The 23,358-nt window shown below is 45.3% G+C and overlaps 3 protein-coding genes and 1 long non-coding RNA gene across 5 annotated transcripts in view; 2 read left to right on the top strand and 2 right to left on the bottom strand.

Moving 5' to 3' along the window:
- LOC148144448 (uncharacterized) overlaps positions 1 to 23,358 on the bottom strand; it is a 677,410-nt gene that overhangs the window by 487,766 nt on the left and 166,286 nt on the right. The gene's annotated exons all lie outside the window — the stretch shown is intronic.
- The window catches only part of LOC148144457 (uncharacterized), a 309,257-nt gene that overhangs the window by 111,033 nt on the left and 174,866 nt on the right, over positions 1 to 23,358 (bottom strand). The gene's annotated exons all lie outside the window — the stretch shown is intronic.
- Positions 1 to 23,358, top strand: part of LOC122558179 (uncharacterized) — a 231,148-nt gene that overhangs the window by 79,552 nt on the left and 128,238 nt on the right. The window lies entirely within an intron of this gene.
- LOC148144460 (uncharacterized) overlaps positions 8,646 to 23,358 on the top strand; it is a 587,526-nt gene continuing 572,813 nt past the window's right edge. The window contains exons 1-2 of the long non-coding RNA XR_015751498.1: positions 8,646 to 9,175; positions 14,344 to 14,448. This is a non-coding gene — a long non-coding RNA (uncharacterized LOC148144460). The remainder of the gene's footprint in view (positions 9,176 to 14,343; positions 14,449 to 23,358) is intronic.

The raw sequence follows: 23,358 nt of genomic DNA on the forward strand, positions 1-23,358 counted from the left end.
TTGCATCACAGGTAGACAGGGCAGTTAAGAAGGCATTTAGCAGCATAGCATTCATTGTTCACACCATTGAGTATAGGGGTTGGGACATCATGTTGAGGTTGTATAGGGTGTTGGTGAGGCCACTTTCAGAGTACGGAGTACGGTTCTGGTGGCCCTGTAATAGGAAGAATACTATTAGAGAGGGTTTGGTAAAGATTTACCAGAATGTTGCCAGGACTGGAGGGTTTGAGTTATAAGGAGAGACTGGGACTTTATTCATTCGAGTGCAGGAGATTGATAAAATCATGAGGAATGGAGGTAAGGTGAATAGCAAAGGGCTCTTGCTTAGCGTCGGGGAGCTCAAAACTTGGGGGCATATTGCTTGGAGTAGAAAGATTTAAAAGGAACCTGAGGAGCAACATTTTGAAAGAGGGTGGCTTTGTATGTGGAATGAACTTGCTGAGGATGTGGTAGATGCAGGTACAGTTACAACATTGAAACAGCATTTGGATGGGTACATGAATAGAAAGGTTGAGAGGGATTATGGGCCAAATGCAGGCAAGTGGGACTGGTTTAGTTTGGAATCCTGGTCGGCATGGACGAATTGGACCGAAGGGTCTGTTTCTGTGCTGCATATCTTTATTGAAACCAGTAGAATTCTGAAAGGGGCTTGACAGGATAGATGCAGATAAAATGCTCCTTTGTGGGGAGGGTCATCGAATTCCGACAATGTGGAAGCAGACCATTCAGCCCATCTATTCCTCTCTGGCCCTCTGAACAGTACCCCAACCATACCCAACCCCTTACTCCGTATTTCCCATGGCCAAGCCACCCTAACCTGTACATCACAGGTCACTATGGGTAACTTAGCACGGCCAATTCTCCCTAACCTACACCCGAATCTATAAATTACCTTCTCAAGAATCTAATTTAAATGCAGAGCTTTTCTAAGAAAAATGTCAGTCTGACTCAACATTGCGACATAGACAGAATTCACACCCATTGTCTCTACTTATAAATAGGGCAACGTCTCTTCGAAATGTAGATTCATTTAGATATAACTGCGTCACTTTACATATGAAGATATCCCTTTCAATGTGGCTCATCCCTTTGAAATGTAATCTCGTCCATTTAAACCTCTTTATTTGCAGAAATACCCGTTAAAATGTCCACGTCCCTTTAAAATGCAGATTGCCCCCTTTAGATATGAAGCCGTTCCGTTAGATGTCGGAATATCTGTTTAAATTGAGCCGTGAGCTTTCCCAATGTAGACAGGGCTCCTGGAAACGTGGCAGTGTCCCCCCTGCAGCTGCAGAGCGAGACAGGAGAGTTTGTTTTTGTGAATGAGCAGTTGAAGCGCGAGGTGGCTGTTGCTTGGTGACGGTGAGGCTCCCCCGGCCCCGCCCATCCCCCCGTGCAGACGTCACGCGGGGGCGAAGGCGGTTGGGAGGAGAAGTCGCTCGAGCGGGAGGGCGGCCGTTAGGAAAATGGCGCCGTGCGGCCCGGGGCAGACACCCGTCACTGGGCACCGCCGCCTTCCTGGCGCAGCTGCTGTGTCACGGCCACACCGGCCGGCTGTACAGCAGGCAGGAGCCGGTGAGCATTCTGGAGGCGGATGGGGTTAAGGGCCTGCTTGGGAACTCGTCGGCCGCCTGGGTGGTGGAGTTCTACTGGTCGTGGGGCGGCCCCTGTGTCAACTATGGGGCCACCTGGAAGGTACTGGGCCCGGGAGGTGAAAGGTGAGGCAGGTTGTGGGGGGACGGAGGGGAAGGAATGTGGGGCCTGTCCTGTCATACTGACATTTTACACTCACTTTCCATCTGCTTTTACTGGTGCTTGTGCTGTTTCCCCCTCACTGTTTGTTTAATCCTTGTGCTGTTTACCCCTCACTGTCTGTTTAATCCTTGTGCTGTTTACCCCTCACTGTGTGTTTTAATCCTTGTGCTGTTTACCCCTCACTGTTTGTTTTAATCCTTGTGCTGTTTACCCCTCACTGTTTGTTTTAATCCTTGTGCTGTTTGCCCCTCACTGTTTGTTTAATCCTTGTGCTGTTTGTCCCTCACTGTTTGTTTAATCCTTGTGCTGTTTGCTCTTTGCTGTTACTTGTGCAATTGTTGAGGGTAGTGTGTAAATACTAGTGAAGGAGATTATGCACCAGCATGTATATGTTCCTCAGTTATTGAAGGGGCAGGACCTGTTGAGAATGGTTAGTAAAGCATGTTGTGCATTAAGCCTTGTTAACATGGATATAGTTTGTTATTTGGAAAAATAGACTTTATTATTTAAAGTCACAGATGTTACAGCACGGAAACAGACCTGTTTGATCCAACCTGTCCATGCCAACCAGATATCCTAAATTGATCTAGTCCCATTTGCCAACACTTGGCTCATATCCCACTAATCCCTTCCTATTCATATACCCATCCAGATGTGTTTTAAGTGCTGTAATTATACCGGCTTCCACTATTTCCTCTGGCAGTTCATTCCATACGTGCACCACCCTCTGCACGGAAACGATGCCCCTGAGGTACCTTTGTGGTCTCACCCTAAACCTATGCCCTCTAGTTGTGAATCTCACCCCAACACTGAGGAAAAGACATAAAAACATTGAGCAGCCAGACAAATGCAAAAGCAATCAAATATTGAGCCACATGGAAAAAAAATTATGGCTCTACCCTTTTTGTTCTCCCATAGGAATTTGGACACTTAAAATCTGTCAATGTCACCAGTATTGCTACAGTGCATATTGTGTACACTCCTCAGTGTCAACAAGCAGGGCACATGTTTGCTGGTGTCACCAAAACATTGGGCATGTTCCTCGCTGTTGGCAGAAAAGGGGCGAGACCTACGTTTGATGGAGAAATAAGGAGCACTGGAGGACCGGAGGGAGAATTGTCCTCCTGCCATTCGGAACTCCCCTATTGGTGAATGTGGAAGTTGGACCATGAGGTTCTGAAGCTCCTGCTCATCCTCTCTCTGAATGAAGATTGAGCTTCACCTCAGACTGCAACTTCTTTCCTCTGTCCAACATCTGAGAGTACGGCACTCTCTTTTCTCACCCCCATTTCCATTTATGTTTCATTCTGAGGTTCAGTTGTTGACTTGGAGCAACTGTAAGGAATGGGAGTGAATCCAGCGAGGGGACAGGCTCTGGGAAAGTTAGTCCAGGCCTTTGTTCTCAACTGGCAAAATAGACAGGCAGGAGACTGAAAGAACGCAGCAAGCCAGGCAGTATCAGGAGGTGGAGAAGTCGAGGTATCTGGTGTAACCCTTGTTCAGGACTGGGGGTGGGTATAGGGAGAGCTGTGGAACAAGGGTGTGCTGGGGGCAGGGTATTGAAGTGGGGATAGGTGGAGACAGGTAGAGGGTACAATAGACAATAGGTGCAGGAGTAGGCTATTCTGCCCTTTGAGCCAGCACCACCATTCATTGTGATAATGGCTGATCATCCTCAATCAATATCCTGTTCCTGCCTTATCCCCATAACCTGGTACAACCTGGTTGGTGAATCGGAGGAAGGAATCTAGTTGGCAGGGAAGAATGGAAGGGGCTGGGAAGTGACTTGGGGGATGGGATGGGAGATTATTTGAAATTGGAGAACTCAGTGTTGAGTCCTCCGGGCTGTTGACTGCTCAGACAGAAGATGAGGTTTTGTTCCTCCAATTTGTGGTTTGGTTTGTTGTGGAAGGGGAGTGGGAAGGGGCATTAAAATGGGTGGAGATTGGGAAGTCCGCTCAGCCTCTGTGGACCCGGCTGTGATGCTCAGCAAACCGTTCCCCAAGTTTACGCTCAGTCTCCCCGATGTAGAGAAGACCACAATTGGCAAAGCACAGCAGGTCAAGCAGCATCCGAGAAGTAGGACGTTGACGTTTTGGGCACAAGCCCTTCATCATGAATGATGCGTGGATGTTCAGAGGGGCATCAGTGTCCTTCTGTGCCAGTTGTCAGACAGGTGCAGCAGGCAAGGAGCAAGGCAAGTGGTGTATTAGCAAGAGGAATTAAGTTCAGAAATGGGGATGTCTTCCTGCAGTTAGGGGGTCATTGAATATATTCAAGGCTGAGTTCATCTGATTTTTATGTGAATGTTTATGGGGAAGGCAAGAAAATGGTTTTAAGACTAGTATAGGACCGAGTTACAGAGCCATACAGCACAGAAACAGACCCTTCAGTCCAACTAGTCCATGCTGAATATATTCTCAAACTAAACCAGTCCCACCTGCCAGTGTTTTGGCCCATATCCCTCCAAACCTTTCCTATTCATGAACTTATCCAAATGTCTTTTAATCGTCGTTACTGTACCTGCATCCACCACTTCCTTGAGACATTTAGTCCGCATGTGAACCACTCTGTATAAAACAGATTGTGCTCTTTCTCCTGTCACCATCAAAATTTGCTCCCTAATCTTGAAACCCCAACCCTAGGGGAAGGACACCCGTCGTTCACCTCATCTCTCCCCTCATGATTTTATAAACCTTGATAAGGTCACATCTCCTCCTCCTATGCGCCAGTGAAAAAGTCCCGGCACATCCACCTAGATGCAGGTAGATCCATATCCAGTCATGATCGGTTCAATGCTGGTCCCAATTCTCTCGGTGTCCAGGACAGCAAGAGACCACAAGACATAGGAGCAGAAATTAGGCCATCAGGTCTGCTCATTCCATTCAATTGTGGCTGATAAGTTTCTCAGTTACATTCTTCCGCTATAAGCAAAGTGAAAATGGAGGGAGAGTGTGTGGGATGGAGATTTTCAGCTTCCAGGGAATAAGAGAGGAAAGAGTTCACTATAAATTGGAATTTATGGGATCGGCTGATGAACCGAGGAGTGTCAGTTGGAGTTTAATTTAGAGAAATCAGAGATTTGCATTTTGGTCAAGCGATCCAGGCAGGACTGACACGGTTAAGGGGAGTGTTGCAGAATAAAGAGACCTTGGAGTGCTGGAGTCTCAGGTGGACAGAGTAGTGAAGGCGGTGTTTGGTTTGCTTTCCTTCATTGCTCATAGCATTGAGTATAGGAGTTGTGAGATCATGTTATACACACTTCCCACTCGAACGTGTTATCTAACTGCTTAACTGTTTTTAGTGAATATAATCCACACCTCCCGCCGCTGCCATAACGTGGTTTGTTTGGAAGCCCTAGCTTTCGGAGTGATTCGATTTATTTTAGATTTTATTACTTAGTGTGGAAACAGGCCCTTCAGCCCAAACCGACCCTTCGAAGAGCAACCCATCCAGACCCATTCCCCAACATTTACCCCTTCACCGAACACGACAGGCAAATTAGCGTGGCCACTTCACCTAACCTGCACATCTTTGGACTGTGGGAGGAAACCCACGCAGACACTGGGAGAATGTGCAAACTCCACACTGACAGTTGCCCGAGGTGGGAATTGAACCCGGATCTCTGAAGTGCTGCTGCTTCAGGTGGTTGTGGGGAATAAGATCATGATGAGACTATTTATAGCCAACAGAGTCCAGATCATGGAGATGTGATACATTAAACAATTTAGATTAAATCTTTCATCTTTTATTAAATCTTTCATCTTTTAGAATGGGGTTCTGTTCTTTGGTATGTTAATCCCAGAACCTGTTTTCAGTAACTTTCTCAAGAATGTAATTTAAATGCAGAGCTTTTCTATCAAAAATGTCAGGCTGACTCTACATTGGGACCCAGACAGAATTCACACCTATTGGTGGGTAGGCTGGGACTTTTTTCACTGGAGCACAGGAGGTTGAAAGGTGAAGGTGTCGGGTGCCTCATTAGCAAGTTTGCAGATGACATTCAGATTGATGGAATATCAGATAGTTAAGGGGACTGTCAGATGATACAGCAGAATGTAGATTGGAGAGTTGGGAAGAGAAATGGCAGATGGAGTTCAATCCAGACAAATGTGAGGTGATGCATTTTGGAAAATGCAATTCAAGAGTGAGCTATATGGAAAGGTCCTAGGGGAAATTGATGTACAGAGAGATCTGGGTGTTCAGGTCTATTGTTCTCTGAAGGTGGCAATGCATGTCAGTAGAGTGGTCAAGGCAGTATACAACACGCGTTCCATCATCGGACGGATTGAGTAAAAGAGCTGGCAGGTCATGTTAAAGTTATATAAGATTTTGGTTTGGCGCATTTGGAATACTGCGTACAATTCCGGTCACCAGATTTCCAAAAGGATGTGGATACTTTTGGAGAGAGTGCAGAGGAGGTTCACTAGGATGTTGCCTGTTCTGGAGAGCGCGAGCTATAAGGAGAGATTGAGTAGATTAGGATTATTTTCATTGGAAATAAGGAGGTTGAGGGGGGGGGGGTCCTGATTGAGGCCTAAAAACCATGAGGGGTGTAAACAGGGGTGGATAGTAAGAATTATTTTCCCAGAGGGGAAAACTTAATTACTCAGGGTCACAAGTTCAAAGTGAGAGGGGAAAGGTTTGAGGGAGATATACATGGAAAGTTCTTTACACAGAGGGTGGTGGGCGCCTCGAATGCATCGCCAGTGGAGGCAGTAGGGGTGGGATCGATAGCGTAATTTAAGATGTATCTAGACAGAGACATGAATGGGCAAGGAGCAGAGGGATACAGATCCTTAGAAAATAGGCGGTAGGTTTAGATAGAGTATCTCGATCAGCATAGCCTGGGAGGGCTGAAGGGCCTGTTCCTGTGCTATAAGGTTCGTTGCTCTCTTTATAGAGGTTTACAAAACCATGAGGGGCGTAGATAAGGTGATTGGCATGTGTTTCAAGATTAGGCTGCAAATTAAGGTGAGAGGAGAAATATTTAAAAAACACGAGGAGCACCTTTTTTTTAAACCGTGGTTTGTGTGGAATGAATGTCCAGAGGAAATGGTGGATGCAGGTTGAGTAACAACGTTTAAAAGACATTTGGATAAGTACATGAATAGGAAAGGTTCAGAGGAATATGGGCCAAACACAGGCAGGTGGGACTAGTTTAGTTTGTGAATATAGTCAGCATAGACTATTTGGGCTAAAGGGTCTGTTCTGTGCTGTATGACTCTAACTGTTCTGTACTGGTCTTAAAACCATTTTACTTGCCTTCCCCTATAAACATCCACTTCATGGTTGTTCTAAAATCAGATGAACTCAGCTTTGAATATATTCAATGACCCCCTAACTGCAGGAAGACATCCCTACTTCTGAAATCAATTCCTCTTGCTAATATACCTCTTGCCTTGCTGATTGCTTGCTGCATCCGTCTGACAACTGGCAGTGACTGGTGTGGAAGGACGCTGAGGCCACTTTTTACATCCACACATCATTCCTGAGGAAGGGCTCGTGCCTGAAACGTCGATTCTCCTGCTCCTCGGATGCTGTCTGACCTCCTGTGCTTTTCCAGTGCCACACTTTTCGACTCTCACGTCCAGCATCTGCAGTCCTCACTTTCTCCACATCCCAATACGTCACCATTGAAACAACGTACCTCCTTTTGGCAGTTATTTTTTCATAACCGAGGTTATAACTTTACACTGTGGGACTGCATTTGCTGTGCGTTTGCCAATTGAGACACAGACCTGGACCAACGTTTCCTGACTCTGTCCCCTCCCTGGAGTCATTCGCTTTCTTTTCAGTTGCTGCAAGTCAACAATTTAATCCCAGAATGAAAAAATGAAATGGTAAAGACAGTGCCGTACTCACAGATGGCGGATAGAGGAAGGAAGTTGCAGTCTGAGGTGAAGCTCGATCTTCATTTGGAGAGGAGCAGCAGCTTCAGAACCTGATGGTCCATCTTCCGCATTCAGACAATTGGGGAGTTCTGATTGGCAGGAGGACCAGGCTCCTTGTCTGGCTTCTCATTGGTCCATTTGAAGAAGGGTTTGTAATGTTTCTGCAAACAGAGCATGCGCGGCTTTTGCTGAACCAGCATAGAGTCAGAAGTGTACAGCATGGAAACAGACCCTTCGGTCCAACCCGTCCATGCCGACCAGATATCCCAACCCAATCTAGTCCCGCCCCTCAACACCTGGCCCACATCCCTCCAAACCTTTTCTATTCATATACCCTCTGGCAGCTCATTGCATACACGTACCACGCTCTGTGTGAAAAAATTGCCCCGCAGGTCTCTTTTTTTTATATCTTTCCCCTCTCACCCTATGCCCTCTAGTTCTGGACTCCCCAACCCAAGGGAAAAAACTTTGTCTATTTATCTTGTCCATGCCCCTCATAATTTTGTAAACCTTTATAAGGTCACCCCTCAGCCTCTGACACTCCAGGGAAAACAGCCCCAGCCTGTTCAGCCTCTCCCTCTAACTGTACCTCTTATGCTCGCATCCAAATCATTTATGTAAATGACAAAAAGTAGAGGACCGAGCACCGATCCTTGTGGCACTCCACTGGTCACAGACCTCCAGTCTGAAAAACAACCCTCCACCACCACCCTCTGTCTTCTACCTTTGAGCCAGTTCTGTATCCAAATGGCTAGTTCTCTCTGTATTCCTTGAGATCTCACCTTGCTAATCAGTTTCCCATGGGAACCTTGTCAAACGCCTTACTGAAGTCCATATAGATCACATTACTGCTCTGCCTACCTCAATCCTCTTTGTTACTTCCTCAAAAAACTCAATCAAGTTTGTGAGACATGATTTCCCACACAAAAAGCCATGTTGACCATCCCTAATCAGTCCTTGCCTTTTCAAATACATTTACATCCTGTCCCTCAGGATTCCCTCCAACAATGTGCCCACCACTGACGTCAGGCTCACTAGTCTAAAGTTCCCTGGCTTGTCCTTACCACCCTTCTAAAACAGTGGCACCACATTAGCCAACCTCCAGTCTTCTGGCACCTCACCTGACATGCGCAGTATGCTGTATGGAGATGCTGTTCCTGATGGATTTAAAGTGTCCAAATGCCACAATTTCTACCCCCCCCCCCCGTCACTTGACATAACCGTGCAGCGTCCTCGCTATTTTTGATGCTCATGTTACCGAGAACCCTCACGGTTATATCAATCTCAATGAGGTCACCCCTCAACCTCCTGTGCTCCAGTGAAGAGTCTCAGCCTCTCCTTATAACTCAAACCCTCCAGTCCTGGCAACATCCTGGTAAATCTTTACTGAACCCTCTGTAATAGTATTCTTCCTATTACCGGGCCACCAGAAGCGTTCTCAGTACTCTACAAGTGGCTTCACCAACATCCTGTACAACTTCTAAATGATGTCCCAACTCCTTTATTCAATGGTGTGAACAAATAAGGTAAGTGGGCTGAATGCCTTCTGAAGCACCCTTCCAACCAGTGATGCAACTGTCAATGAAGTATGTACCTGAACCCCCCACCCCCCCCCCCCCCCCTCCCAATATCCCTCTGTACAAGTCCTGCCCTGATTTTAGGAAAATGCAACCCCTCACTTCTATCTATACCTCTCTCATACGTACGCTCTCTCTCAGATGTACACACACCCTCTCTCAGGCTTCTCCTCCATCACACTCCCTTTACAAAGCATATGCACACACACACACGCGCGCGCACACACATATAACGATGGGGTGCATTTGCAGAATAATATTTACAGATATATTCAATTTTGCACAAAAAGCGCACAACATGCAGGTAGTCAATCCATATAATATTTTATAAATTCCTAGTTTGGAAATAGAACCAGTCTGATTTAAGATTGGGATACTGACACACCTTTCATGCATTGTCTGGGCTGAGCTGTCACCTGTTTCTAAAAAAAACCTTAAGTGATCTTGAGAATACGACTTAATAATAGTACTACGATGTACACATTAATGAAATAAAACCTGCAACCCATTCTAAAAGATGAAAGACTTAACAGCAATCTACATCTGTCAATATATCATATCAGTTGCATGACACTGATCTTTTGCTCTTAACTCTGTGTCTTATGATCCTGCTCCACAGCTACCCGATGAAGGAGCAGCACTCTGAAAGCTAGTGCTTCCAAATAAACCTGTTGGACTATAACCCGGTGTTGTGGTTTTTAAACCTTGTCCCACCTAGTCCAACAGCAGCACCTCCACCTCCTTTCTAATGAACACAACCTATACTTCCCAGTGCTGCCAGTAAACTGCCGATGAAACGATGCAGTGCCTGCACTCCCGAAAAATTTAAACTTCTAACGAAACCAGCTACTCAGTCATTGCTCCATCTGATACACAACATTGGAAACTTAGTACAGGAGGGTGCAAGAAATGAGCAGCTTTAAAACAAAAACCGCTTGGAGCTCTAAGCTTTCAATGAGAGTCTGAGTCCGGCAGAACGTTCAGGTAACCTTTATTGTGTCCCAACATTGTTACAGCTTCAGATGCCCCCAGCAAAAAGGCAGAGAAAGAGTAGCTGTTTGTTAGACAGCTCAACAACAGGGGGAGGAGCAAGGGGCAGAGCAAGGCCAACAGCAGGCCCCCGCACTACACCTGCGTTACCTTGCACAGTTTACAAAAATCCCTTCCCCTTCAGAGACTCCCCACAGTGTGGAAGCAGGCCACTCGGTCCAAAGACTACACACCGATCCTCCGAAGGGTAATCCACCCACACAATTCCCCTACCCCTATTGCTCAACATTTACCCCTGACTAATGCACCTAACCTGCACATCCCTGTGCACGATATCCCAACCCAATCTCGTCCTACCTGCCAGCATGGGGCCCATATCCCTCCAGTTGCCTTTTAAGTGTTGTAATTGTACCAGCCTCCACCACTTCCTCTGGCAGCTCATTCCATACACGTACCACCCTCTAAATTAAAAGGTTGCCTCTTAGGTCTCTTTCATATCTTTCCCCTCACTGTAAACCTATGCCCTCTAGTTCTGGACTCTCCCACCCCAGGGAAAAGACTTTGTCTATCTATCCTATCCATGATCCTCATGATTTCATAAACCTCTATAAGGTCAGCCCCCAACCTCTGACGCTCCAGGAAAACAGCCCCAGCCTGTTCTGTCTCTCCCAAGAGCTCAAATCTTCCAGTCTTGGCAACATCCTTGTAAATCTTTTCTGAACCCTTAAGTTTCACAACATCTTTTTGATAGGAAGGAAACCAGAATTGCACACAATATTCCAACTGTACAGCGGTAACATGACCTCCCAACTCCTGTACTCAATATCCTGACCAAATAAAGGAAAGCATGCAAAACACCATCTTCACTATCCTATCAACATGCGACTCCACTTTCAAGGAGCTATGAACTTGCACTCCAAGGTCTCTTTGTTCAGCAACACCCCCTAGGACCTTTCCATTAAGTGTATAAGTCCTGCTAAGATTTGCTTTCCCAAAATGCAGCACCTCACATTTATCTAAATTAAATTCCATTTGCCACTTCTCAGCCCATTGGCCCATCTGATCAAGATCCCATTTTAATCTGAGGTAACCTCCTTCGCTGTCCACTACACCTCCAATTTTGGTGTCATCAGCAAACTTACTTACTATACCACTTATGCTCACATCCAAAAGGAAGTGGGCCCATTATCTATTTTCAAAGTGGAATTGACAATATATTACATGTATTGACTGCCTGCAGATTGTGCAGTCTTTCAGCAAAGTAGAATGTTTAGGGTGCAGGTTTGCTCGCTGAGCTATAGGTTTGATATCCAGACATTTCATTACCTGGCTAGGTAACATCATCAGTGGTGACTTCCAAGTGAAGCGAAGCTGTTGTCTCCTACTTTCTATTTATATGTTTGTCCTGGATGGGGTTCCTAGGATTTGTGGTGATATCAAAGTTATGAAGAGAGATACATATTTTGTTTAACCAAATACAATGGCAGTGCAGAGAATTTCAGAAAAGTGCAATAAATATTTACTTTTTACCACTTATTCAACTCATTTAAGAATTTCAAATTGAATCTGAGCTAACTTGAGAGCAAATGGCAACATTCGTTTGTTAATAGACTCACCATAAATTATGAAAGATCACTTTTATCTAAGTCACAATGTTTAATCCCAAATGGAGCAATTAAGTGCAAAGTTACTTTCAACCATTTAATAAAACACTGCAAATTTTATTTCATGTGAAAATACATTCATTTTATAATTTGGATAAGATCTTTACAAAGGAAATATACTAAACAAAATAGCTTTCCTGGGTATCAATATTGACAACAGTTATGCAGCTATTATTTGGCAATTGACCAACTAATTGAAATAATTTCAGAATAAATGAGCTGCTTTATTATTATACATTGAGATATTGCATATCTTGGCTCTCACCCAAGTATTCTCCGAAGAAAAACATGCATCTGGATGGGGACATGAATAGGAAGAATTCAGAGGGATATGGGCCAAATGCTGGCAAATGGGTCACTAGATTAATTTAGGATATCTGGTTGGCCTGGACTGAAGGGTTTGTTTCTGTGTGCTCATTACAGACGCCCCTCTTTTGGGATCCCCATACCAGCTGTTATTTTCATGAAATAATCTGACAATTATTGACTTCCATCAACCTATTCCATCCAGAGAAATTTCCTCTCTCTGCAAAGTGTGGTTCACGTTGGCAAATTCAATCCTCCTCCGGTCCTCAGGAACACACTCTATAATGCGCAACGTTCTCAATACCTGTTTAACGTTCAGTGGGGAAACTATTTTCGGTCCAACAGGTAAACAGAATTCCTCCGAAATGTTTTTGGCAAATGCACTGCTCCCACGAGAGCTCATGGGCCCACAGTTCAAAGCTTTCAACAGCTTTTTTTCTCATTTCCCCGCCTTCCCAGGATGCAGAATTTCTCCCACCAGAAATGGTTTGCCCTGAAAAAAATCCAGCAGGAACATGATTATGGAGCTATCAGTAAAAATGCTTCATTTGGCTCAACCAAGGTTGGAAATGGAAGAACATTTCTGTTCAAAGTTACTGTTCGTTTGCCCTTTCAAAATTCCTTGAATTTAAGGTGTTCCATTGTAGCATTTAATTATGATCCATTAAAAGCAGTATCCAGTCTCATCTGAGTGAGGAACCGACTCAACAAGCGAAATAACTTTTCTGTCTGCTCTTTAGATGTGACAACCTCTCCCTCTCTGTTGATGCAACAGGATTACCAGAGCTGGAAGTACCACTCTCGGAATATAATTGCTGATTGACAGTTTACTTGAACTGCTTAACATAAGGATTTAAAAGCTGCTAGCCCGATCTCGCACAAAGCACAAAAACAAACTGTTCACCCGTGCCTGCACAGAGGAGAAATTTCACTTGGAATAGATCACAAAATAAGAACTGTTACCAGTCCCACAACTCATGTGTTTCCCATGGACAAAGTTAAACATCACACAACACCAGGTTATAATCCAGCAGGTTTGTTTGGAAGCACAAGCTTTCGGAGCGCCGCTCCTTCATCAGGTAGTTGTGGAGAATGAGATCATGATCACAATTTATATCCAAAGGAGTCTAGGGTCATGGAAATGTGACATATCAAACAATTTTAGATTAAATCCTTCATCTTTTAGAATAGGTTTCTGCTCTTTGGTTTGTTAATCCCAGAACGTCTTTTTTGTTACCTTCTCAAGAATGTCATTCAAATGCAGAGCTTTTCTAACAATAAGTGTGAATTCTGTCTGCGCCCGAATGTTGAGTCAGACTAACATTTTTCTTAGAGAAAAACTCTACATTTAAATTACATTTTTTGAGAAAGTAATTTACAGATTAGGGTGTAGACCTTAGGGTGGATAGGCTGTGCTAAATTACCCATAGTGACCAGGGATGTGAAACTTAGGGTGGATTGGCCATGGGAAATACAGAGTAAGGGGGTGGGTATGTGTGGGATGCTGTTCAGAGGGCCAGTGTGGAATAGATGGGCTGAATGGCCTGTTTCCACATTGTTGGGATTCTATGACTCCCACCACAAAGGAGCATTTTATCTGCATCTATCCTGTCAAGCCCCTTTCAGAATTCTACTGGTTTCAATAAGATCACTTCTGGTTCAGAGAGGTAGACAGCACAGAAATAGACCCTTTGGTCCAACTCATCCATGGCGACCAGGGTTCCCAAACTAAACTAGCCTCACTTGCCTGCGTTTGGCCCAAATCCCTCTAAACCTTTCTATTCATGTACCCATCCAAATGTCGTTTAGACTTTGTAAACGTACCTGCATTGACCACATCCTCAGCAAGTTCATTCCACGTGTAAACCGCCCTCTGTCAAAACATTGCCCCTCGGGTTCCTTTTAAATTTCTCTCCTCTCACTTTAAAGAAATATGCCCCCTAGTCTTGAGCTCCCCAATGCTAAGGAAGAGCCCTTTGCTATTCACCTTACCTCCACTCCTCATGATTTTATCAATCTCAATAATGTCACCCCCCAACCTCCTGTGCTGCAGTGAAAAAAGTCCCAGCCTCTCATTATAACTCAAACCCTCCAGTCCTGGCAACATCCTGGTAAATCTTTACCAAACCCTCTCTAATAGTATTCTTCCTGTTACAGGGACACGAGAACCATACTCAGTACTCTGAAAGTGGCCTCACCAACATCCTGTACAACCTCAACATGATGTCCCAACTCCTATACTCAATGGGGTGAACAATGAAGGTAAGTATGCTAAACGCCTTCTTAACCACCCTGTCTCGCAGTGAAGCAACTTTGAAAGAACTGTGTACCTGAACCCCATCATGTCTCTCTCTTACAGCATGACACAGGGCCCTACCATTAACTGTACAAGTCCTGACCTTCCTTGCTTTTATTCATACCTCACTCATACACACGTGCTCTCTCAGACACGCACACATACACCCCCAACACACTCTCAGGCATATACTCCATCACACTCTTATGTGCACTCATGCATAAACTCACATATCACTTTTTGGGCAAATTTGTATTGGCAGAATTATGTTTGTAGATACATTCAATTTTGCTCAAAAAGTGCACAGTCTGCAGGCAGTCAATCCATGTAATATTTTATAAATTCCTACTTTGGAAATAGAACCAGTCTGATTCAAAATTGAGACATTTGACACACTCGAACCTCACACCTTTATCGGGGCTGTCTGGGCTGAGTTGTCACTTTTTTTAAAAAAAACTTAAGTCATCTTGAGAATGTGAATCAAAAGATGTTCTGGGATTTACATAATAATGAACTGAAACCTGCAACACATTCTAAAAGGTGAAAGACTGAACAGCAATCTTGGTTTGTTTCATATATCCTATCAGTTGCATGACACTGTGATCTTTTGCTATAAAATCTGTGTCTTATGATCCTGCTCCACAGCTACCCGATGAAGCAGCAGTGCTCCAAAAGCTTACACTTACAAATAAACCTGTTGGACTATAACCTGGTGTTGTGTGATTTTTAACTTCATCCAGGCGAGTCCACCACCGGCTCCTCCACATCATTTCTAGTGAGCACAGCCCACACCTCCCAATGCTGCCAGTAAACTTTAGCTCGGACAATGGACCACACTTTGTCGGTAATATTAACAGCTGTTCCCAGCTTTGTATTTGTCGGTATCTGCATGGTGCTTATCATCCTCAGGCGGCTGGCATTGTTGAATGTTTTAACCAAACTCAAGACTAAACTTGCCAAATTAATGGCAGAGTATGGCCTCTCCTGGTCATGCTAATCCCTGTGGCCTTATTCCAGATGCGATCCATATCTGCAGGCAAGACACGAATGTCTCCAGCTGAGAGTTTCTCTGGTCACTGCCTCTGTACCCCTTGGAACGATTTGGTTCCCTTCTGAGTCCACTTCCACCACATAACCAAAGCAATCATTGGTTATGTTCTTGCTCTAACCAATGTTATGTGTGCCTTTCACTCTCAGGAGCGTGCGGCCTACAGCGATGTTCCCTCCCTTTCAGCCTTGTCACGGGTAGAGCCTGGTTCGTTGGTGCTCGTCAAGAACTGGACTGGCAAAGGTCTCCAACCTCGTTGGGATGGCCCCTTCCAGGTTTTACTTCCCACCCCTACGGCGGTCCCAGTCGCTGGGCGCTCAGCTTGGGTCCAACTGCACCATTGTAAATAGATTGACCGCACCAATCAAAAGGGGGGAAGAGGAGGAGAGAATCCTGGAATCTCAACAAAAGGAGTGGACCCTGTCCAGTTGGGTTTTGAATTTTGCTGTTGTTCTCATGTTAATCTTATTACAGATACTTGAACTAAGAGGAGGGACATGTGGTGGATCGCTTTTCTCCTCACCTTTCTGATCACGTACAACATCCTGATGGGGAAAGCCACTAACTATGGATGCGACCAGGAATGATCAGAGATTATCCACCACCCATGCTGAGGAGATGTCGTCCAGTGCACCAGACCAGACGCCTTTGACGTGTGGAACGTGATGAAGATTGATTATTGCAATGGACTCTTACATCAGAAAGACCAGATGGTCCATCTGGACAGTAGAAATCAGTGAGAGTTATCATGTCGTTACCATGTTTTTTTTATTTTACCTGCAGTCGCAAGCCTAGTGAGGATAAAAATGATCAACCCCGTTATTATGGTAAATATGCCCAGGAACATCATCCCTTTTTGTAGGACGGACCGACTCGAGAAAAGGGAAGCCTGATAGGAGAAACTCCTCAATCCACAAACAACTTATTTACACAGGCCCACAGAACGCTCTTCACCCCAGAGGCAGTAGTATGTTACTCCTCTCTATCGGGAGATGACTTACTTGCCCCGTCCCCAGTCCCCGATTCATCTATTCATCAGACTTCCTACTGTCGACCCGCGAAGAGAAATATCACTTTCCAATACCTCGGGTCTGTGTATACAAACAGGTGGTGTAACACTGGCTGGGGTACAGCAGGCCTTATGCGGCACATGGACCTTTTCTCTTTTCAGAATCTGATACTGTCACCAAGACCATGTACAATTGAGCTAAGGGAGAGCCCAATGGGAACAGCATTCTGAGGACCGTGGGTGGCACAGTGGTTCGCACTGCTGCCTCACAACGCCAGAGACCCGGGTTCAATTCCCGCCTCAAGTGACTGACTGTGTGGAGTTTGCACATTCTCCCCGTGTCTGCGTGGGTTTCCTCCAGGTGCTCCGGTTTCGTCCCACAGTCCAAAGATGTGCAGGTCAGGTGAATTGGCCATGGTAAATTGCCCATAGTGTGAGGTAAGGGGTAGCTGTCTAGGGGTATGGGTGGGTTGCGCTTCGGCGGGGCGTGTGGACTGATAGGGGAAACTCCTCAATCCACAAACAACTTATTTATACAGGCCCACAGAACGCTATCCACCCCAGAGGCAGTAGTATGTTACTCCTCTCTATCGGGAGATGACTTACTTGCCTGTCCCCAGTCTCCGATTCCAATCTATTCATCACTGTTTCCACACTGTACGTAATCTAATCTAAAACGTCGACCCTTTACTCCTGTAGATCTGACCAGACCCCCTGCTGTCACATTTCAGTAACCTATTTTGACAAACTCTCCCTAATATACACCAAACCAGACTATTATTTCTTAAGGTAAAGGTAAAGCTACCAATTTCCTTGTCCTGGATGGCAAAGATGTCCTTCATAAGGTCACCGTCGGAGCCCTTGTTCCCACAACAGTACCTTGTCCTGGCCAGTGGACAAGTCGATGGAACCTCAATCTGAGGAGGATGCAGCGGTCGGTGTCATCCAACCTTGCTCCAATTGGAAGGATCCCAAGGGACTGCGTGACAATACAGGACACCCGATAGGCTGGGGAATCCAGAGCTCCCTGAGGTTGGAAGGAAGTAGGAGTGACAAGTTAAAAGAACCGCAATTCCCTCTTTTGCGGCCTGACCATTCGAGGAAATAAGACTAAAGAGGCTCTGGAACATGGTAAACTGGGATTATCAGACCTGTGTCTTTACTCTATGCAGAATCGGTATGCCTTAGACGATAATACTCGCCCGGGAGAGTGAGGTCTGCACCATTGTCCAAGATAAATGCACTATGGGCATTCCCGATCGCACTGGCAATATTACTAAGATACAAGCAGAGATCCAGAATGACTGAAGGGACCAGTTGGGAAAACTGCAGATCGGGCTGATGGTACAATTGGCTTATTAATTTAGCTATGTCTGTTTGTCGGTATTGGTATTGTTAGGTGTTTAATTGCTCGGCTTATGAGGTCCCTTAGTGATATAGATTTGCCCCAGAAGATGCTCCTTTTGCGATCCGATGGCTCACCCACACGTGTCGATGGCGATGATAAATATGACCAGATGAGCTGCGAAGATGGTGGTGCCGCTCTGCAGGATGTTGATGGCTGGACCACCTTGAAGGGCATTTGTTTGGACTAGCTTTCTCTTTCAGTGATCGCGGTGCAATCAAAGGGAGGAATGAGGGTGTGGACATCTGGGTGAGAAAGTCTATAGCCTTAAAACTTGCCTTTAAACATTTAGACCAAAATGTAATGCTGAATTATTGAATACATTTACTGCACTAGAAAATAAACAGGCAGGAAGGCTCAGAAAGAGGAGAGAACTTAAAGATAGGGACACCTGGGGTCACCAAATGATAACAGGATGCTGTGAGGCAATTAAGAACGTTTGCCTCAGCATCGGTGAATCTGTGTGAACAGGACACCAAGTGATAACATTCACAGCAGTTCCCTTGTGAGACCATTTTAGTGCTGAGGCTGTTGAATCCCGTAGAAAATTAACTCTTAGTGCTTATCTGCTATGGATTGAAATGAATTGCATTTTGGGACTTTATGATGATATTGAGTAGCCATTACTGGTTATTAAATACAAACTCTGTAAAAGGAAATATTGATAAAGCTTTACCTTACTTACTGCAGCCGAGGCTCCAGCGGAGGAAACAGGCCGCGGGCACACTTCCGGCTTCTGGATGGCCACGCCCCCTGGCCCTGGTCCCGCCCCCTCCTCCGCCAAGGCGACGCGTAAGCCCCGCCCCTCCTGTTAAACCCCGCCCACCCAGGTGAGTTTGGAAGCACGAGCTTCTGCAGCGCTGCTCCTTCTGCGGGTAGCTCCTTCTGCGGGTAATTTCTTTTGTATGTCCGGCCTGATTTCGTTACAATCTGGACCTTTAAGAGTCCCTGTGCTATCTGATTATCGGGATCCATTCCCAAACACTTCCTTGTGGCCTCCTTGAGCCTTTTAAGAAATGCAGAAGTGGTTCCATCCTTCTCTTGTCGTACTTCAAAGGCCTTAACAAAGTTTTATGATCTTGGTGCCGCCTCTTTAATTCCTAATATTCCCATTTCTCATAGATCCCGCATTGACTCCCTATCTTCTCTGTCATTATTTTCCAAATGAGGGTCAACATTTGGGAATTTCTGTTCTGCTGGGGCCCCTTCTTCCCCAACTGCGTGCCTCTTTTCCCATTGCTATAAAGCTGCTCTCCTAATCATACCTCGTTCTTCCCCTGAAAATAACGTTCCTAAAATTGCCATCAGTTCTCCCAGGTATATAAATTAGGCCCTAGGAATTGCCCTAATTGTTCGGCTAGTCCAACCGGATCCTCTATAAACTTTTTATTTCCTTTGTAAAGACCCTAACTTCACTGCTAGTTAAGGGAGCGTTTACATATCCGATTGTACCTTCCCCAATCGGAACCTCTCAGAAGGGACATAATTTTACATTTTCCATTATCTCTGCCCCTCCTTTACGTGTGGTGGCTCGAGTGACTCGCCCCCCCCCCCCCCCCCCAGGTTCTGCATCTTTTAGTTCAGAGTCCATTCCCATTTCTGTGTCTGGACTCGGTTCTACTTCGGGAGCTGTAGGCTCGTTCCGGGGAGTAGCATATGGGGGCGGCAAACACGTTAAGGGATCCTATTGTGGCTTCCCTTGTTCATTCTTTTTCTGTTCTTTCCCTGATTCCTCCCTATTCATGGGATATAATTTTACTCCCGCGCTCCCTATCCAACAAACCGCATAATTGGACTGTTTTTGACTGTACGCTTCTTTCCGATTGACATATATATTAAGATCTTGACACAGCCAATCCTCATCGGACCCATATTTGGGCAAAAAAATACCAGGCACCTTAATACTTTATCTAGTCCAGACAAAACAACAATAGTTTACCATTGTAGCCTTATCTTTCCCCCGCGTCGGGGAGTTGTGTTCCCAATTTCCCAACATTCTCCCCAAAGGACTGTCGGGTGAAATATATTCCCCTTTAACGTTATTTACAGATCGATCGTTACCTAGCCAACTCCCCGTGCCTCCCATTGTTGCTAATTTAATTAATCTTAACGAGGTCCGGTGTCACCTTTTTCCACACCCCTTCAGGATCCTGACTGGACACCTTACTCGTCCGATTAATCTGACCAACTATATGCTTTTTGAGACTTCAACTGTTTTCCATAAATTACTTTGATGTAAGGATAAAAGAGATTAGTTAGAAACTGATAGTAAGGCAGTCATGACCTGTAAAAAGAACAGGAGTTAACACTTTATTTCATAACCTGTAAAATCCTTAACCTTAAAAGAAATCATGTTAAAATTTCCATAGTAGAAATCAGATTCAAAACAGTCCCGGATTTCAAGCTCCAGGGAACAAAGCAGAAACATTCAATCACCAACAAACAAATGTGCATTCAAACCAAATCACAACGGGTTAAACTTTCTAGTTGCTGTACAGCTCTTTCTCTCTCTCTCACACACACACACACAGACACCGTGTCTCACAGACACTTTGAGCTTTCCGCAACGACTCCTCTAGCTTTTGAATATTCATCTGGACGTCTGGTCATAAGTTAGTTATGAAGGGCATCCTCAGTAGCCCTTCAACTACTAGCCCTTCTGACACTGGCTGTTTTCCATTGACATATGCTTCATTTTATATATCACCAATTCCCCATACTTCTTTATGTCCCGACCACCAAGGCAAGACATAAAAGGTCTCTCTTCTGACCTTGGTCTATGCACAGAGTTACCTGGTCATTTCGGTGCGCCCCGTCCCGCAGCAATTCTTGCAGTAAATACCGCTGCCCCCGGTCGCCCGGATATATCCTTGAAGACCTTTCCCTACCTGGTTCCTGTGCACAAGAGCTGCCCGACCTAACCCGCCGCGTCTGCCCGCCTTGTTTCCAGGGTCTCCCAGTCCGGATCGTACTCGCCCAAACCGCGAACGACAAGCAAGGGAGTCGGAGATCACCGAAATCGGCGAGGTGCACCTCCCCGGTCATCCCAAGAGTGTCGAGCGGTCTGAGTCTTGGACCCCGGAACGAGGCCCCCAATTGTGAGAAACAGAACTCACTCACAAATCAATCAGCCTGAGACAAAGCCTTGGAAACAAGAACAATTTATTACAGTCTTCTAAGTACTGGACGCTTCTGCAATCAAGCAGAAATGCGTGCCAAAACAGAGCCTGTTCGCTTTCTTATTCAGTTTACAAGTTGCGGAATCACTTTATTGCGGAATCACTTTACTTCAGCTTTATTGTGAAATACCCCTGCTGCTTCTTTTTGTGGTCCACTACAACACTTTAAAGTTATTTCCTAGCTTAAAACTATTTTCTTTAAAAGACCCTCTATATTCATTAAAGTCTTAGCCTTAAGTATGCTACACGCTACAAGAATTCCTCGACCGTTTGTATAATATTCCCCTTCCCTTCCCCCCACTACACCCATCTGCAAAAACATTTCTAATCTCCCACAGAAAGAGGGATAGGGATGTAAGGCAGGATTTCAGCGAGCAGGGTGAAAGCTGAGGGCTAGAACAAACAGAGTGGTTATCTCTGGTTTGTTACCCGTGCCACGTGATAGCAAGGCAAGGAATAGGGAGATATATCAGCTGAACACCTGGCTGCAAGGATGGTGCAGGAGGGAGGGTTTCAGGTTTTTGGATAATTGGGGAAGGTGGGACTTGTACAAACAGGACAGTCTTCACTTGAACCAGAGGGGTACTAATATCCTGGGTGGGAAATTTGCTGGTGCTATTCGGGTGGGTTTAAACTAGCTCAGCAGGGGGATGGGAACCGGGGGGTGTAGCTGCAATGCACAGGAGGATGAGAGTAGGAAGGACAGGGACAGGATTTCAGGGTCACAGGAATGTGCTGGCAGACAGTGAAGTGATTTGAAGTGTGTCTACTTCAACGCCAGAGTATCCGCAATAAAGTCGGTGAGCTTGCAGCACGGATAGGTACCTGGGACTTGGATGTTGTGGCCATTTCGGAGACATGGAGAGAGCAGGGTGAGGAATGGATGTTGCAGGTTCCAGGGTTTTGATCTTTTATTAAGAACAGCCAAGGCGGTAAAAGAGGGAAAGGTGTGGCCTTGTTCGTCAAGGATAGTATAACGGTGGCTGACAGAACTTTTGATGAGGACTGTTCTACTGAGGTAATGTGGGCTGAGGTTAGAAACAGGAGAGGAGAGGTCACACTGCTTGCAGTTGTTTTTATAGGCCTCCGCAGAGTTCCAGGGAGATGGAAGAGGGGATTAGCAAAATTATTCTGGGTAGGAGTGAAAGGAACAGGCTGGTCATTATGGGGGACTTTAACTTCCCCAACATTGACTGGAAATGCTTTCATTCTAGTACGTCGTATGGATCAGTTTTTGTCCAGTGTGTGCAGGAGGGCTTTCTGACACAGTATGTCGAAGGGCCGACAAGAAGGGAGGTCACACTGGATCTGGTGCTTGGTAACGAACCAGGCCAGGTGTTTGATTTAGTGGAAGGTGAGCACTTTGGAGAGAGTGACCATAATTCAGTTAGGTTTCATTTAGCGATGTAAAGATTTAGGAACATGCCACAGGTCAAGAGTTATTGATGGGGCAAGGGCAATTATAATGCAATTATGCAAGACTTAGGATGCATAGAATAGGGTAGCAAAATGCAGGGGATGGGAACAATTGAAATGTGGAGCTGGTTTAAGGAACAGATATTGTGTGCCCTTGATAGATATGTCCCTGTCAGGCAGGGAGGAAGTGATAAGGTAAGGGAACCGTGGTTTACAACAGAAATTGCATCTCTTGTTACAAAGAAGAAGGAGGCTTACGTGTTGATGAGGCAAGATGGTTCAGATGAGGTGATGGAGAGTTACAGATCAGCTAGGAAGGATTTAAAGAGAGAGTTAAGAGCAAAGAGAGGACATGAGCAGTCGTTACCAAATAGAATAAAGGAGAACCTAAAGCTTTCTATAGGTATGTGAGGAATAAAAGGATGATTAGGGTAGGAATAGGGCTAATCAAAGACAGAAGTGGGAAGTTGAGTGTGGGCCCTGTGGAGATTGGAGAGGTGTTAATGAATATCTCTCATCGGTCTTCACTCAGGAAAAGGAGAATATTGTAGAGGAGAAGAATGAGGTACGAGATATTAGACTCAAAAGGATCGAGGTTAGTTGCACACAGGTGTTATCAATTCTAGAAGGAGTGAAAGTAGACAAGTGCCCTGGGCCCGATGGGATTTATCCAAGGATTCTCTGGGAAGCGAGGGAGGAGATAGCAGAGCCTTTGGTTTTAATATTTGAGTCGTCATTGTCTACAGGTTTAGTGAGCCTTACTTCTGTTGAAGAAAAGCTTTTGGAAAGGAATATTAGAGATAGGATTTATAATCATCT

This window comes from Chiloscyllium plagiosum, unplaced genomic scaffold, assembly GCF_037043375.1.
Source record: "Chiloscyllium plagiosum isolate Xiang-an unplaced genomic scaffold, Cpla_swu_hap1 HiC_scaffold_27, whole genome shotgun sequence".
In the NCBI taxonomy this organism is placed as follows: domain Eukaryota; kingdom Metazoa; phylum Chordata; class Chondrichthyes; order Orectolobiformes; family Hemiscylliidae; genus Chiloscyllium; species Chiloscyllium plagiosum.